The 18,164-nt window shown below is 34.0% G+C and overlaps 1 long non-coding RNA gene across 1 annotated transcript in view; it reads left to right on the top strand.

The window, feature by feature from the left end:
- Window positions 1–434: 434 nt before the first annotated feature.
- The window catches only part of LOC148822944 (uncharacterized), a 151,244-nt gene continuing 133,514 nt past the window's right edge, over window positions 435–18,164 (top strand). Inside the window, exons 1-2 of the long non-coding RNA XR_016093852.1 lie at window positions 435–823; window positions 2,408–2,679. This is a non-coding gene — a long non-coding RNA (uncharacterized LOC148822944). The remainder of the gene's footprint in view (window positions 824–2,407; window positions 2,680–18,164) is intronic.

The following is an 18,164-nucleotide window of genomic DNA, read 5'->3' as shown; positions in this document are numbered from 1 at the left end:
GTAATATAGAAGAAAGGTTAATACTTCGTATCGTATAGATATTCGTCCTTTACTTTGTATTTGCCTATGTTGGATTCCGTAATTACAATAAACATCTGGGGCTATAAAATGTTACATAAAAACGATTAAACTATAGGTGAGGAAAAAAAGTAATAAAGATCATTTCTGAGATGTACTGTGCGTCTTTGGTATTAAAATGAATACCAAAATCTATTTGTTCCCAGGTACAGCGTAAGAGAAAGAGTTGAAAGCATTGCAAAGTAACGGATTAACTAGCTAACTTGAAACTATATTTCGAAACATCCTCCAAATATAAAAAAATAATACATTTATCTCTACAGGACGTGGTTTTCAGATTTGGGTCTACCTACAGAATCCCATTAGTTACTCCCTTTGTTGTTGTTTAGTTGTATTTAGAGGGCGGGACTGAAACTGAAATGAACAAGGCGCGGCCAGAGCCCCCTTCACACGTGCAGACAAAGAGACCAAACAACACAACCAAAATATTCCCGTATAAACTTTTTGAGGGACGATGACGGCTTTCCAGTATATCTGGAAAAGTACGGTCCAAGCTACATTTTGTAAATACTGTAGTTATTTGGGATTTAATTCAAGTTGTAGACTTGTTTTTTTAGAAAAAAAGTTGCTGAGAGTTGGTGCGTCAGCCTGCAAAGTTGAGCACAAAACGGAGAGGAGCGTTCCTTTGTTCTGCGAAGAGCTTTGATGGGAGATCGTGGAAGGATCACTGCAGTTATCCTTTTTTTCTATCTGCTTTTAAATTCTTTAGAGACCAAAGGAAAATCTGGAAAAGTACGATTGCCTGGTATGTATATTTGTGAGACTTCTCTCTTGCCTGTAAACAGAAAAAAAAACTCAAAAGTTGATTGGTTTGAGAAGTTTGCAGAACATTACGCACGGCGACGATTTGACTAATTAACGCTAGGGCGAAAGATGCACCACTTTTCAAAATAATTGTTTATGCTGAGCAATTATCACGAAACAGGAAAACATTTGTATCATTTAAGTAACACGAAATGAGTTTCAAAATGAAAGGAGAAAAATATTAGTGTATTTATTAAATTATGTACTTTCCTTTCTTTAAACTATCCACAAAATTAATGTCATTATTACTGTTTTAGTAAAAAATTATTGTTTGTATTGAAAAGAGCAATGGACAAAAAACAAACAAACATCGGCTGGTAACTAGTTAAGTGTATATGCAACAGGTAGAAGCAGTCTGGTGCTTCTCCTTTGTTATTGAATTTAAAAAAACATCGTCGAGTCTTTGTTCTCAGCTTGAGAAACTTGAAAAGTAATACTATGCTCCGTAAAACCTTCTTTGTCAGAGCTCCAAGAAATTAAGACACTATTCAAATAAAGGTGTTAGCTAGTTTATTTCAGTTGATTTAGAAAGTAGTTTTGAACAAAGGATATAAATTAGTTATATTGGCTAAGTATAACCTATTCGTGGGGGGTACTAATGACCTGAAGAAATGGACTACAGATTTGATTTAGATATTCACAACTATTCTGTTGATTTTCAAGCCGTTTTATTAGACAGCACAAATGGAACTGCCTTTTGTCTAGTAGGAGACCGACTTTTTCTTCTAATTGTGTTTTTAAAAACAGTTTTCAGATGCTTCTGAGATGTTTTTTAAACATGCATTTCTGATCACATTACTTTCAAAATTCTTGCTAAAGGTAGTTTTACAACCAATAAAAGTGATAAAGTAACTCGTGGAAAGTACTGTATAATACCAAGCTTGAATAAAATTACCTATTAGATATAGATTTATGATAAAATTACTTATTTTAGCAACTGTTTAACATAATAATGTTTCATATATAAGCCTCATTGATTACTGTAGGTCTGTCACACCAAGTTTCCCATCACTTACCAGAAAGCAATATAGATAAATAAGAGTAGCTTGAGTGCAATGCCCATTTAATATAAACCCGCATGTAAAACAAGTGCTTTTGAATTTTTTAGTGCAGGACAAACCGAACTTTTGTTTTTGTCCTCCTGTTTTCATTTGCTTTTATGTATTGATATTAATATCCATCCGACATCTTGTTGGTTTGAAATTATTGTTTAAAATATACTGCATTTACTGAACGTTTAATTAAAAAGGATTGTGCAATGCATCGTTATCTGACAGAAAAATGAAAAAAAGAAAACATTTAATATGACAATAATAATAAGGTGTAAAATATAAGATAAAATATAAACTGTCGATTTTACTGTGTACATTGAATTAAGTAGTCTCAACTTGTACTTTGCGTCCTATTATTACATAAGGGTTTAGTCAAACGCACTTCTCTTTTGATAAACTATTTTTTTCTAGTTAAGTAAAACTGAATCTCTTTCCTTTACAAAAATAAAACGCTTCTTTTTCATTTTTTGTAGGTATTTTGCAGGATGCTGTAGAAGGATATATAAAAAGGAAACTCCTGGATACTTCTTATTTACTGGATTTACAGTAACCTGCAGTACACAGTCTTCAATAGAAATATGGAAACGTCTGGCTCAGGTGCTTTTTTTGTGCTTCATAAACACAGGAATTATATCCATTGGATTTATTCAAAATCCGGATTACAGTGGTTTTCATGATACAAATCGTTCTGAAACTGGATTAAAGTATTGGAATATTTAACCGCTGTAATCAGAAACGATTCAAGGTACGTTTCCTTCAATTACATAACACTTTCAGTAAGGGCAAAGAGTTAATACACTGAATCTTTGGCTTTTTAATGTCTAACGTACACGCTTTGAATTGTACGATGTCTACTCTTAATACTATAATAGTGTATATGTTAATCAGCCATTTATGTTAGTTTATAGTTTTCTGCGTTTTAGGCGTTAGTGTGTAATCCCGTCAATATTGAAATCAACAGGCCAAACATTTCTTTCTCCTTAAACGTAGTGGTTTTGGGTACTGAGAGAAGGCGATCCATTCACTATACTCCAGCCCCACGTTCTTATATTTATGAGTTATAGAATAAAAAAAAATAGTTGTTGGTGTTTGCGAGTTTGATTAAGTGAAAATGTTCTTCAGCAAGCTTGAAGCTGGACAGCGTCCCTGACTTGGACTTGTGAAAAGGGAGATGCCGTTTGGATTGCGACGCAGGTGGATAGTTTTTAGTGTGCCCCTGCGTTTTATCATTACTGTACAAAGGTTTCTAGCTGCACAGCACATAATTTTCTGCGTTTCAGAGCACCTACCAAAGTTTTTCACATTATAATCGCTTGTTGTTTGAAAGGGCTTTCTTCCACGGCTTTGATAAGCAGACACGGTTTGATTGCTGCTTGCGTTTCAGCGCACCTCTAAGATGATGTCACTGGAAGCCAATCATATCTTGAGTTGCCCCCCCTTCCCACATTACACATACAGTACACTTTTTTGTGCGTTCTGTTTTTTATCTTGGCATTTGTATTCTGATAGAATCATTTTAATTTAATGTCCATCTTTAATATTTGAAAGATCATTTTCACATTATTGTATTTTTATGGTAAATATTGCTCTCTTCCTTTGCAGAGCGTTTATTGTGTCTGCATAGTGAAATGTCACAAATGTAAGGGTATATGCTAAATGTTGCTTTCAAAATTATTAAAATAAAAATTTTCTTGTTCCCGTAATGACTTAATGACCCATCACAGTTTCTAGAAAAAAATTAAGATTAAACGGACCTTTTGATTTAACACTGTTTAAGAATAAACGTTTCTCTTTTGTATCGTGAAAACGTTATTCGCGGCGAACATACAAAAGAATGGCCAGCCAGAAAACTTTTTAGGCTTTACCACGAGAAGCTTTGTTTTTCTGTGAAAAACAAGGACGGACCTACTGAACTCTTTTTTATTTTCGCGACATAATCCTTGGTTATGATGATCTAACATATTATGTGCCCCTGTAGACAACTGTAAACGCTACAGACTGTCTTTAAAGCATTGTACTGTATCAACCTAGAAGCGATAGATTTGGAAATTGAGGAAAGATTTGCTTCATAGCGGACTACAGCACTGTAAGCCATCAACTTAATGTATTTGTTACATTACCTTTAAAAGGGACATCTTTCCGTTTTCTACATGAAAACATGCATTCTGTCTAAAGCACTTAAACCTGGAAGAAAACAATCCAGAGTTACAATTATCAAAGTATTACATTGGCCTTGTGCATCACTATTATTTAAGCTTTCTTTAATGTATGTCATATTTCAGATACACAAACCTTTGAATTTTTCACAAAGCAATGTCCATGCTGTTTAAATTATTTACAACATTCCACCCTGACTGCAAGATTTACAGTAGCACTGTTACATTTGTTGAATGAATAAAAATAAAGGGTTGATGTAATTATTTTTCCTACTTGTTTTGGCATCTTCATTCACTTTACAAAACAGAAGGCTTCACTATTATGATAATTAACCCGTCAACCATTTATAAGTTATACCTTCATAACAGGCCTATTTAAGGGGGATGCATATGGATTTTGGGGAGGGGGGGGGGGGGGGGGGAGATAATGAGCTGAATCATGTCTCAAAGCTTTGATTTATCACTTTGTGAATTTTAGTTTTTAGCATTTTCCTAAAAAATGATTAAGCTGGGTTCTCAGTTAAGTTTGTAACACAGAGGGCGTATCTTTTCAAGTTCAGTTTGTGAGGAGTTGCTGAATGATTAGAACCTATTATGTGAAATACTGGACTCTTGTGCTGTTTCAGTCAGTCAGATACAATATGTCAGATATTTCAGCATCGACAGTACCTTCTGAACAAGATTCTGGCATTTGTAAATCCTAAAATGGATTGAACTGCTGTGCAGTGGCCCTCTTTTTTTTCCCTGTACTGTAAGTATACCAAATCTATGATCTACTATGGAGGTGGTACAGTACAAAAGGGAATTGCTGTAACTGATTGTGTCCCAACCCCTTGGCATGTACAAGGGAGATGGAAAGCAGCCTGAAACTCCTGCTTCATCATTAATGCAGCATGTAAGGCAATAGCCTTGTTCAGGGCTTTAATGCCTTATAAAAAAATTCTTGCTCCACCAAAGCTTTCAGTAAAAATTATTGAAGAAATTAGTCACCTTTTTATATAACAGCATACCGTTTTAAAGTCTGTACATTTTAACTATGCTTTCTGCTCTTTTTTTCTCCTGGCATCACCATGGTGTCTATTTTTCTCCTGAAGATCAAATTGCAGTGATGATACATTACAAATTAGGCCAGCATTACCAATTGTTATGACAACCTACCTTCCAGTTTGCGGCTGCCTGTGGTCAGAGTATGAAAAAAAATATCAAGCATAGTTGGACTTGCTGGAGCCTGTAGCACTGAGATAAGTGAAATTTTCAGTCTATGGGCTGAGACTGATTCCACATGCAGTAACAGGAATAAATTGTTTCTTTATGGCATTGCACCAGGAGTGTATTTTTAGATTTTTTTTTCAGGTTATAATTGTATTAACTATATGATGTATAAACCCCTTTCTATTTATGTTTCGCTGGTGCCCAGCTGACATTTAATTTGATGAGCTGCTCATCATTTTTTTCCTGAAAAGTCCCTGTCCTTATGGAAATTTCTTCTATTTATATAGCTTTAGTGGCCTATTTGTCTAGGAATTTATCATGATCGTAAATATGCATTACTCCTAGCTCTAAAACACTGGTAATCCTTGCAAAGGCTGGGGTTTATCAAGTTAAATCTGCTATTGTCTGGCTGTTTGGAGATTATGTCCTGACTGACTGGCAAGTTTATCTGGCTTTAGTGTCATCTCAACAATGCTTTGGTTTCTAAAGCATTTACTGTGGCAGGAGTCTCTCTCTAGAAAGCAGATACTGGTAATAGCCAAAGAGGAGAAAAGGGTGTTTAAAACGAGTTTCCTTAAATAGATTAGGTTGTATTTTGCTTCCATCCTTGAAATGTGTTTTACTAATATATGCCAATGGAAAAAAAAATCAAGTACATCCGAAGAGTATTCAAATCTTGTTTTTTTGTATTGCCTGATCTTGTATTTCTGTTTTGAGAAGAGAGATCTATAGTTACAATTGTAAATGTTTAGCTAACATTTAGTTGAATTCTGCCTTAAATTGGATTGTAATTAAGTTCGATAATGTGGGCAAGAAAGGATGGTTCATCAACATCTAGATTGACAGCGTCTATTTAATGGGATGGTTACCAAACAAACTACTGTTCCTAAACAAAATACAGTTATGACGAGAGATCTTGTTAATCTAATAAATGTTTGTTCCATGAGAATTATCTCACAGCCCATTTCTGTTCAGAGAATTCCCAGCCTTTAAAGCTACGACTGTGCAGCAAGTGGACCAGAATGGTTCCATTGGGGTTTTAAGAAGTGGTGGTATCCATCTGGCTCATTTGACTTGAGACGGATTTCACACCATGCCACAGGAGGTGAAACATGTTAAATGGAAGTGAATCATCCTCAGGTTTTATGTTGAGGAGTTAAACATTTCTTGTTATCCCCCCCCCCCCCCTCGCCAGTCTTCAATCTGGCCAACTTCCTTTTTCTGTCTTCACTGGAGAAAGCATGCTATATGCCTTGTACTAGATCTTCATAACTAATCAGATGCCTTTTTAGCCTATGTCAATTTGAAGCACTACCCTGAAATAGTTTCCCACATACTTTGTACTGTATCTGTGCCCACATCAAATGGATAAATAGAAGTTTGATTTACTTGGCTGCTTATTATCTCTTATGTCAACAATGTTTTTCTTCATTATTTACTTTTTTAAATATATTTTTAAATACAACAATTAGGAAAAATGAAAGGAACTGTGTAACCCGAAATATCCTGAAAGCCTACATTGTGCATTAACAGTGTAATTATTGATGATCAGTTTGCTTTTCATGAGCTATTGGATTATATTTATTAATCACCAGTCCTACATTTATACCTTCTTTGGTGGTAATAACATTTTAAGTATTACAAAATTATATTAACAAGTGCCCATATAGAAAGTTGATAATTAGTAATTAAAATGAAGAATGTGCAATAAATTGTCCTGGTATTAAAGAGATCAAAAGCAATCTTTTAATGTACCAATTTAGAGACAAATTTATCTTTGTTTATCTCAAGAAGATATTTGATGATATGATAATGTTATAGTAGTACTGTAGCTGTGTACATTAAGTAAATCATGACAAATTAACCACACATCTTTCACTTATTTTGGTTGTTCTGGATTTGTTTTTTCTCAGTGTATATTTACAGATGTATTGCATGTGCATGGTTTCGAAGTTCCCTTACAGTGCAATGCATGTAAACAATACAAGCGATAACCTTAAATGCCCTCTTTTCTGTTAGACAGTGCTCTCATTAGAGCAGTTCAGTTTGTTGTATCATGACTGCATGGAGAAATAGAGCGTCATCCTAGAATGTTTCAGCAGCATAGAAGAGTTAGTTTACCCGGAATACAGATATCTGCATCTTAAAACTGTCTTCACCCTCCCATGCCACTACAGTACACAAATAATCTAGTTGTCGCACCATTTATCTCTGAGTTTTAACTTTTTCATGTGTCATAAAGCACTTTCTCAATTAAAGAATAGGTGAATTGTCCCTTCTCTGAAATATAAGGTATTTGGGTATAAACTCCAAATGTGTGGAGATTCCTTAAAATTCATTTTGGGTAGTGAATATTGATGAAATGCGATATAATGCATATGAATGCATTTCCACGCAAAATTCACTGTATATCATGTAATGTACAGTAGCCTGCCTCAAATTACACTGAATTATGATTAATCTATACGTTTAGAACTGGGTTGTTATGCAGAAACACAATGTGCATTCATATGGATATTTTCCACTCTTTGCATAAAAATGCATATCAGACAATTGAGATGCTCAAGACCATTGAGTTTTTGCTCATCTTCAAAGTTAAAACCCTCTGATTTGTGTCTAGAATGAGGTATATGCTTCCAGCCCCACTTAGCAGGTGTGCAGTGAATTTGTTGTTGGTGCTTACCACTGTGTGAATACGAGTTTGTACATTTTGTACATCTTCAACATTTTGTTATCTTCTTCCACCACTGTGACGTTTGACAAAGAACTTTGGTATACTTCAACTCTGCAATTTTATATTCTACTAAGGTCTTGTGATACATTTGTGTTTTTGTTTAATTTTTGTGTCTATTAACTTGATCAAAGATCATCTTGGGACCTCACTTCCGAGGTGGGTGAAAGACCAAAATGAACTGTCGTAGCATTGTGTCTGTAGTGTTAATTCTTTTGCATGAAGCTAGTAAGGGGATTTATTTCTCCGCTTTCTCTTAGATTTGATTTCAAATTCTTATTTCAAGGGGGAGCCAGTAGTGTATTCAAACGCTAAATATAAGGCAGGCCACTAAAAAGGTTACTTTGCTGAGAAATCTCCATACAACTCAAAACTGTCTTGTGACAGAAACCATAACATGATGGGATTTGATATGTCCAGATTAAAGGACATATTAAAGTGGAGAGTAATGTTTTGTGGTTTTCCCACTTCATGGTCAAACAGTTTATTTTGCCCGTGTTAAAAGCAAGTGTTTTCAAAGTTTGCGCAGAAACAATAGTGCTCTTTATTGTTCATTTATTAGACAGCAGTTTCAGAAGTAGAAAAGATGATTTGTCGGTTGAAATTTGTAGTTAGGTGTTCATAAAAAAAACATTTCTGATCATTGCGTTAAGGTATTAAAATCAATCAGTGGTAATAAAAATACAATCATTGTGCTATTAGATATGTCACAAAAATGAAATAAAGATGAGCTCTAAAAGGAAAATGATTGTTTTTTTTTCATCCCTCCCCAGACAGTTAAATAGTATTGGAATGCTGACAAAAATCATTGTGCTTCAATATGGATATTCATGTCTGCAATAATAATTCACAATTCAAAATGAACAAGAAAGTATGGTGTGTAATAAGTGCAGTTAATGAGTTTTTCTTTCAATTAGGTTTATTTTAATACATTTCATAGCTTGTCCTTAAGTTCAAAAGGCAGATTATAAAATACTAAGTGTTAAGTATTTGAGACAAACATCCTTACTCTAGCTCCCTTTGTATTTGATACATACAAAAGAATTGGAAATATGTATTGTTTTAGTAAAAAAAACGTTCTTCAGAGGAGTTTTCCCCTTTTCTCCTTTTTTATCAGAGTGTGGAGCTACAAACTCACACATCTCAATCTCAATTTTTGTTAAGCTTTTGGAAATTCTGTTGAATTCTTTCACATGCTTTTTGCACAGGTTGTTATTTACAAGTTGGTTTTCAAAAAAGTCATTAGTTTATTTTTCAAGGTATAATTTAAGATCTCTTGATTTAACAAAAATGGTGAAAATAGAAAATGATTATAAATCAAGAACTTCTGCCTTTACTGTAGTGTATAATGAGCTGTGAAATAACATACAGGGATTTGATATTGCTCTTTAACAGCATTATATAGAAAACTTGTGTATACTTTATAAAAAAAACATTTTATAGACTAACTCACAAAACGCAGCCATAAAGAGTAACTCAGGGAAATACAAGATGCCAGGTGAACAGGTAATTAAGTGGTTATGTCTAAATTCTAGGAGTGTTAAGAATAAAATACAGCAAATAGAAGTTGATGAATTAGTGGGTGACTATGATGGAGTTGGAGTTACTGAAACATAGATAAAAGTGACAGTGATGAAAACATTAGTGGATATGTTTTGTTCTGAACAGACAGGAAAGATGGTAAATGTGGAGATACAGCACAGGTTGTTAAACTAGATGAATCAGTGTCTCAATTTATGTGGATTAGAATTTTATAAACTTTGAAAAAACATGGAGTTGGAAATATGCTGCAGACTAGCAAATTCAGATGTAAAAGAAATGGTATGTCCTTTAGTTTCCGATTGTGACAACATGTTTGTGTTTCCCTGCTAAGCGCGAGATAGTGCCTTCAATTGAACTTCCCTAAATGTCTTAGACAATATTTCTTTTATATTCTTGCATCAGATCTTCTGTTAATTTCCTCTGGTCAAAATTGAATAGATTTAGCTTCCTTAACCTGTTCATATATGGCAATTCCCCGAGACCAGGGATCAGTTTTTGTTGCTTTTATTTGAACTTTCCAAGGCTTTTTGTGGTATCGTAACCTAAATCGATCAATATTCTAAATGCATGCTTAAAGGTGCAGTGCATTATAATGCTTAAGCACAGTTTCCCTGGATTCCCTGGTAAGTGCACACCTTTTGCAATGTCTCCATGTATCATTTGTTTTTATTATTGCTTCTCTGCATTATCTGGAAGATAAAAATAATGTAGTAACGTTGACAGATATCTTTTTCATATGCCTTATCCTTTTCTATGTGTGGTTTTTGTTACCTGCAAGTATCAGTATGCACTTGTTCACATTAAATATAATCTATCAGGAGTTTGCCTTGAATGACAAGCACTGTTGGGTCTATTACAGTGTTTGCTAATCTTTTATTTTTCTGGTTAGGAGATATAGTTAGAATTTAAGTGTTTAAAATTGTACAATATAAATGCAATTGTAAGACCTTGTTTTGGTCTGGTAATCTTAATACAAAAGTATTGCAAGAGTGTTCCCTGACAGGCTAAAAGAGCTAAAACGTTTAAGTCTTGACCAAAGGAGACTGACAAGGTACCTGGTTTAAGGATTCAAAATCCTTTAAAAGACATGAGGTTTGGCTCTTAGTAACTAAATTCTCCACTCAAAAAAAAAAAGTTAGATGGCTAAAATTGCCTCTTCCCTCTATAAATTTACTGATTTCTTAATTGCATACTTGTATCAAGTTTGAAAATCACTCCTAGAGCATTGTTGTCAAGATGCACTAGACAAGTATGGGCAGACAGAGAAGTTGCAGAGAGATCACAAGGTTGCCTTTTTAAGTCAATCTTTAAAAATCATCTATGTATCTTTCCAGTACTGACACATAACGCACCATATAAATGCAAATTGTCCCACAAGTGTTTAGTTTTGTTAAGGTTCCACTGATACAGTGGGTCAGTGTAAAATGTTAATCAAAAATTGGAGTGGGACTAAGTGAGCCTAATCATTTTGGGGTTGAGCAAGATCATATTGAAATATTAACATATGACAAGGATGTGGGTTCTTTAATAGTGAGTAGGGCACATGTTAAAGTCCAGGCAGCATAATATGGTGCCCATTACTAACAATAACAGCAAGCCAAATCTTTTAGTGGGAATTAATGGCCCCATATGCTATTATGCTACTGCTCACAATTTTTTCCCTTATACAATTTCATCGTCTGGGCTACTATACACACATGTGACTGAGGGAGGGTCAAATGAGAAGGACAACTACAATTCATTAGAGATGATGGTGACATTCATCAGTGCAAGTGACAAATCACCGGATCGTTTTTTACAACTTCTTATGTCTGCCAATACCCAGCTTTCTGTTTCACAACCTGTAAAGTGTTTCAGTTCTTTCTTGATATGGAAGTTTTTTACATTCTTAGTCTGAAGGCAATTTGTAGGTTAATCAGAGAGTTGGACAGTTTGGAGAGTTGCGGCACTACATACAGTAGGTACATTACAATCTAACAATTCGTGAGCAATTTGATAGTGAATGCTTGACTACTTTAAAAGGGACAAGCATCTAAAATCATAAAGGAATATGATAATTTCTCTAATGCTTTTTGCATTGAACTTTCCAGAAGACTTAACTGTATGTACACAATTATTTCTTGAGTTACTTGCTGTCTAAATACCATGTTTTGGTCCTTTAAATTTCCCACATTTCACACAGATTTAAGGGTTATTATTAACCCTAAAAAATCACTGAGCTTAAATATTTGGCTTAGTTTCATACTTCTTCATAGTTTCTGTGACTTCTACTATGCATCCATACGATATAACCAAAGTTGAGGTGAACCTTTGTCTTGATTTTCATGACTGAGCAATGAATGATCCCACCATTGAAGTCACAGCACCACTGAAAGAAGATTAAAAGTAGTAGAATAGTTTATTCCCATATGTACACATTCATTGGAATTCTTAAATTCCCCAAAGTTATTAAAATTACCCAAAGTGGATACCTGTGCATAAAATTTACTTTGCAAATACAATTTTCAACATGTATTTATGCTTTTTGCACTTTAATTTTCACCAATCAAGTTAAATTGCATAAATAATATTTAAACTGTCATTATCTAAACCCATATTGCATCCTCTCATAATATACACAACAAATCATTTAACAGGAATAAGGCTTTTCCATTGGAAACAGACTTTTCTGAGCGCATCATTATACACTCAAGGAAGTGTATATGTCCTTCCGTACCTTTGTGTCTGCATGTATAAAATCTGTACAATGCCATTACAATTGTAACAAACATAGATAACTATCTGTTTCTTTGAAGTGGAAAAAACAAATGGTGACGTGTCTTACTAGGGCACTTTTCATTAAATTCTTGCTCAAATCTACTGAAAGATCAATGGCGTAAGTTCACAGTAAATGTAAAAAAGGTGGGCTTGAACTGAGAGCTCCACCCAGCAGGGAAGCTGTTATTTCCTTCCAAAACGAGGGATATAGTCAACAATAAAAACCAATTGCCCACAGAGGTTGCTTTGAAGTTAGAATTTGCCCATCACATGCTTAATTAACCAAGAACTGCTATAAAGCTGTGAGATACCCTCCTTCTTTCATCCAGCTCTATCTCTTGGCAGTGTTAACACCAGAGCCAGGCCTATTCAGTCTACTAACCAGTGTTGTTTTAATGCTTTGTTAAGAAATATTTATTACATTGTTTTCCTTTGGAACAAAAATGCACAAATAGTCTTAACTGTAAGCTGCTGCATGTTCATTGCATGTAAATAACTGTCCCTCCTTCCAAAAGATCTCCTAATTAAGTACTATGAAATAGAGAAGGTTTGGTGATTTTTCTCTGTAGTTCTAAATGAAATTATTTAGTGGGTTAGATTTTGTAACCACCATCTCATATTCGCATACAAAATAAAAAAAAACACATTATTCATATTCATGTAACAGAAGGAATCTTCTTCCTTTTCATTTGAGCCTCTGAGTTAAACTCGTAAAGTAATCTGCAGAATTGTAAACTGTAGATTAAGAGTTTATGCATTATTGCTGTGCTCTGAGGGCTAATCCTCATCTTGTCTATTGCATCATAAAAGTAAGCAACAGCGCATTCAACAAAGCCAATGTGATATTTTGATGCACTAAAAGCACAGCTTTACTAAGAATGAACAACAAAATAGCCAGCGGGGGAATAATTAAAGCAGATAAATGATACTTCATGGAAGATGCATCTATGACTGACAGGTGTGCCACAAAGCATCATTGGATTTTTTTACTATTATTTCTTTGGATGAAAAGGGGAGCACTTGCTTTGCCTCGTATTTGTACGTGTAGGGATTTTAACCCAAAGAAACCATGTTGGTCCTCTCTTTAATTCCCTTAAAATCAAGCTGATGATCCCACAGAGATTAATAAAAGTACAAACCAATTTGGCATGTCTGAAATCAAGAGCTGGCATCAAAATGTAAAATCTTAAGTTTGTTTTTTTTACATTTAAAGTGTAGATTTTACTACTGGAAAAAAATGCTTCAAAGCAGAAACACTTTCTGATCCTGTGTTTCTAGAAAATGTTGAATAGCTAAAAAGATGGTAGAATTTGTTGTCTCCTGCTTATTCATAGGCAGAACCCTCATCTAATAACTAGTTTAGCATTCATTCAGTTTCCTGCAAATAATACAAGTAAAATAGCTATAACAATTTTTTATTGGAGATATCAGGCATGCTGTCATTTGGTTTATCCAGGCTATGACTAAGTTACTACAAAGTACAGTTCAAGCCTTTGATATTATTAAATTTAACTACTCTATACTGGCTGCTTAAGATACTGTTTAAACCTCAATTTAATTGTGTTTAAACAAGCAGTGCAAATTGAACAGTCTTTCTCTTTTCTGTGGCCTGCATGGAAGGATATGAGAATCTGCCGTTCGGTTATGTAATTTTGTATTTACCAGTTAAGTTGTTGATAAAATATGTTTAGTCTGCCCCCAGTGGAGAGAAAAGAAGGAAACCAGCCTCATTGTCCAGTGTAACCATGCTGTTTTTTTCACACTTTAGTCTCTAATCCAAATATTTTCTATCATAATATAAATGTGCAGTGCTCTTTTTGATTCTGAGACTGTGCACTGGAGTCTATAGGTATGAACACACCACTGGTATGCAGTAGTTATAGTGTGTAGTATAAAGCACATAAATGACAAAGCACCAAATTTATAACAGTAACACTTCTCAGCAAGATTTGAATAGAATCTAGAATAGAATACGGCATAAATAATAGTCCTGTTTTATTTTTGTTTCTGCAACAAATCCATACTATTTTTCCTGCAAAGCCTTATACTACATTTTTATTTCAAGACCCAAATCTAGTTTCAAACTCTCCATCCCAAATACCAATACCATTCTTACTCTTAATTTGTGAGATACATCAAGTATAGGGGATATTTTTCCAGTTTTAAATTTTGTGAAGAATTGATGTGTGATTTAATGTTACTAAAATATTAACTGCTTTTTAATAACATTTAGGAAGTACAATAGCAGTGTCATAACCAATCCATCCCTTTTGTCTATAGTATAGTTTTAAAATGTATATAAAATACTACATCATCTGCAGTCTTACAAGGAAAGCTAGTAGGCAGTGAAATAATCAGAATTTCTGTTTAAATTCTAGTTTCAGTCACTAATGTGTATTTATTTAGAACTTAAAAGTATTAATTGAAACTCTTAAAGGATAAATATATATAAATAAAATTAATACAATATGAATGTCTTTTTATACAGTATTTGAATAATGAAATATATTCACCCAGGGGCTGTCAACTTTCAGTGACTATAATATGTGCAGCATTTTGCAACCATTCCATAAAATTCACAGATCTTCTTGAAGACCACCGAGTCATTCTGCGCATTCTGGTTTTTCTACAGGTATAGCTGTAACTCCTGTGGCTGTCTGAATTGACACATTAGCCAAGTCTTGAGCAGTGCAACAGAGACAACTGTACCTGCAGTCATGCCTTTTGCAAGATCACTTAAATTAGCCTTTTTTTCTGTAGCACAGAACACTGAAATGGTATCTGAAGATAGTTCACAGTCGTCAGAAATAATGGCTTTTGGAATGTACTGGACGAGCCTTTTCCAGTTCAACCCTTCTGTCTTATTTACATTTTTGCATATCAGTGGTGTCAGGCGATGCATGATATACAGTAGAAGGTATTATTGAAGTTTCTAATTTTTATTTTTTAAAATCTTTTAATGTGCTACTATATACAAAAATTTTAATATTTACTCTAATGCATAATCCATCCATACTTATTGACATAAATGATTCTGTAGGTAGAACCCTTGTACTTTCAGTGGTTAATGTCTGTGATTACTGCACCTGACTCTGGGCATTTGTATTTTTTTCACTTGAATAACACAGGGACTGTAAGATTTATGTTTCTGATCAGCACAACACACTTTCACACAAAGAAAACATTAGTATTCTAACAACATACAATTTAACCTGTTTATGCAGGGCTAAAAGGATGCATAAAGGATTTTGGACCCAAAAACCACAAGTAATCTTACTGCACAGATTTTGAAATGGCATGAGAAAGTGAAATTTCTGACTAAGCTGCTGGAAACAGGGTGCTTATCAACAAAGGCCAATACAGCTCGATAGGGTAGGGTTGAAAGTAGCACAGGGAACTCTGAAGTTTATCTTTACCATGTTCTTTATAACACAGCTGCACTGCAACTATTCCACAGGATGCAGTGTGTGATTAGACCTTGCTTGAACTTGTTCCATCAAGCTTGCCCAGTATAATTTAAAAAAATAATAATACTGGCAAAATGTGAAATTATAGGAGATCCAATGTAAGTATGATAGCTATTGAAGAACACTACCTCCTTTGGCAAGAATGCTGTTTTGACCTTTGAAGATTTTGGAGGTTTTAGGGACAGAAATAGAGCATTCTGAACAGTCCAGTGCAAATGAAATGCAGATGTTGCTGTACATGTTGCAATGCACCAGTCACAGCGACCTAATTTCATACTTTAATTCCTCAATCATTTGGAATTCGGCAGGCCGTTTCAGGTCATTCATGACTTCACAATTTCTTGATGTGAAACAGCTTAAGCAACAGAAGGGGGGGGGGGGGGGGGAGACCAATTTTAAATTATTTTTTGTTTTACTGGAGTATTTAATCATGCTGTTGTTGCAATATGTTTTCAAAATATTGTAGCTGAAAGAAGACAAAAATAGTATGTGTACTTAATTTTGAGAACTCCTCAGCTGTTAATACTTTTCAGAAAAGATGACAACATAGATCCTAAAATCTGACGCATTTCATTTCTGGCTAACGAACTGTACAGTGTCACAGAAACCATTTTTTTTCAACCATTTTTTGTAAATAGTTCAGTTTTCTTTATTTTTTTTTACAAAATCCTTTACAATAATTTAATTGAATTCCTCTTAGACAGTACTGTACATCTTAACCACGCATGTTTCCAAATGTTTTAATGTTTAATATTCTGTGCAAACCCTTCTGAAATAATATTTTTTTCAACTATTAAGTCTTTTCAAATTCATTTTAGTTTTCTTGTAGTAAGGGCACTTACTTAATGATACTAGTGTATTATAAAAATCTAGATTTTTTTGTAAATGTGAATGGCTTACATCTGAAGCCCATGAAATTCACAGATTAATCAGAACATCCAACAAGCTTTTCATTCTGAAACATCCAAAATATCCTTTAAGCCACTTCAATTACTCTTAATTAAAGAATTAAGAAATCAACACCTCACGTTAGCTAATTATAATCTATTTATTTACAGAAGTGGATGTTTACAGCCATTTTACATCTGACATGTTAAAAAAATAAATAAAACTGACATACATTTAATATAACAGTAGTACAGAATATTATGATGAAACTATCTAATCTTTGAAAGAAAGAAGAGATGTTAACTTTTTTAGCACATTCTTATATCTTTGTTAAAACAAATATAAAAATAATTTAAATAGTTAATTGCCTTTATTAAGTACATGATCATTAAATCGGGGTTGACCTTTTAAACTGCATGCCCATGATCAAACTACAAGGACTAATGTAGGGGCTAGCCTGAATCTGACGACAATCTACACCTTATTCTTGTAAACTGTATTTTTAAATGTAAATTAGTGACATTAGTGATTAAAATCAAAATCAGTTTCTCATGAGTATTTTAGGACATGTACTGCTATGATTTACTGAAAGTATTCTCCCTGTTTTTTAAAAGTTTCCTGATAATAGAACATGATACTGATCTTTAAAAAAATCAGTAATGTTATTCTTTCTTTATTAATGAGAGAAAATAATTCGGGCTTTCATTTTGTGATTTTGTGTTTTTGCCACATAAATGTTTAAAAATGACATTGCAGTGTCACTGGTATAATGGTAGCAATTGTAACATTTCATAATTGCCAAGCTTGAGTTTTCAAACTAAATTCAGGCATTCAGTTTATTTAAATTTATATGGGGACTTTATAACACCTTTTTTGTAATAATGGTATTCTGTTGAACACTCTTCTAGATTATGGGAAAAACTGTATTGTGAGACATTTGGAAAAAAGGGCCTATTAAATACATATATTAAATACATACAGCGTTAGAGTTAAGGCAGTCCAGGAAATGGATGGTCCGTCTCTTGGTTTCATGTTGTAAGAAAACCTTTTCAATTTTTCAGTTATATATAGATAATTGAGAGATTCTTCTCTTAGCACTTCTCACGTTACTTGCCTTGACTGGTTCACAAGTTGAGGCAGCTGCTGTTATGATTTGTGACCTGCTCTCAGCACATGACTGAGGATGTGGTGTGCTGAAGAATGTTTAGATTTCTTGACCACTGAAAACCTTTCTATGGCAAAGGTTGTCTATACCGACAAGATGAATTACATTTTAGTAGAATGAGCAGTTGGCTTGGGTTAAGGATCTAAGGAGAAATATAAAAGCTTTTAAACTACAATGGTAAGCTGAAAAATCTAAGGAAAATCTGCAGAGAAAGAGACAGACTGTGAAAAGAGAACCCAAGGGGGAAAAAAAGTATTAAAGTATCAGGTGATTGAATGCTTCCACCTAAATGCTATTAGTATTGGGAACCCA

The sequence above is a fragment of the Atractosteus spatula genome, chromosome 12, assembly GCF_055471065.1.
Source record: "Atractosteus spatula isolate fAtrSpa1 chromosome 12, fAtrSpa1.hap1, whole genome shotgun sequence".
NCBI classification, from domain to species: Eukaryota; Metazoa; Chordata; class Actinopteri; order Semionotiformes; family Lepisosteidae; genus Atractosteus; species Atractosteus spatula.
Note: the sequence above shows the minus strand (reverse complement) of the source record. Positions and strands in the feature narration are given on the sequence as shown.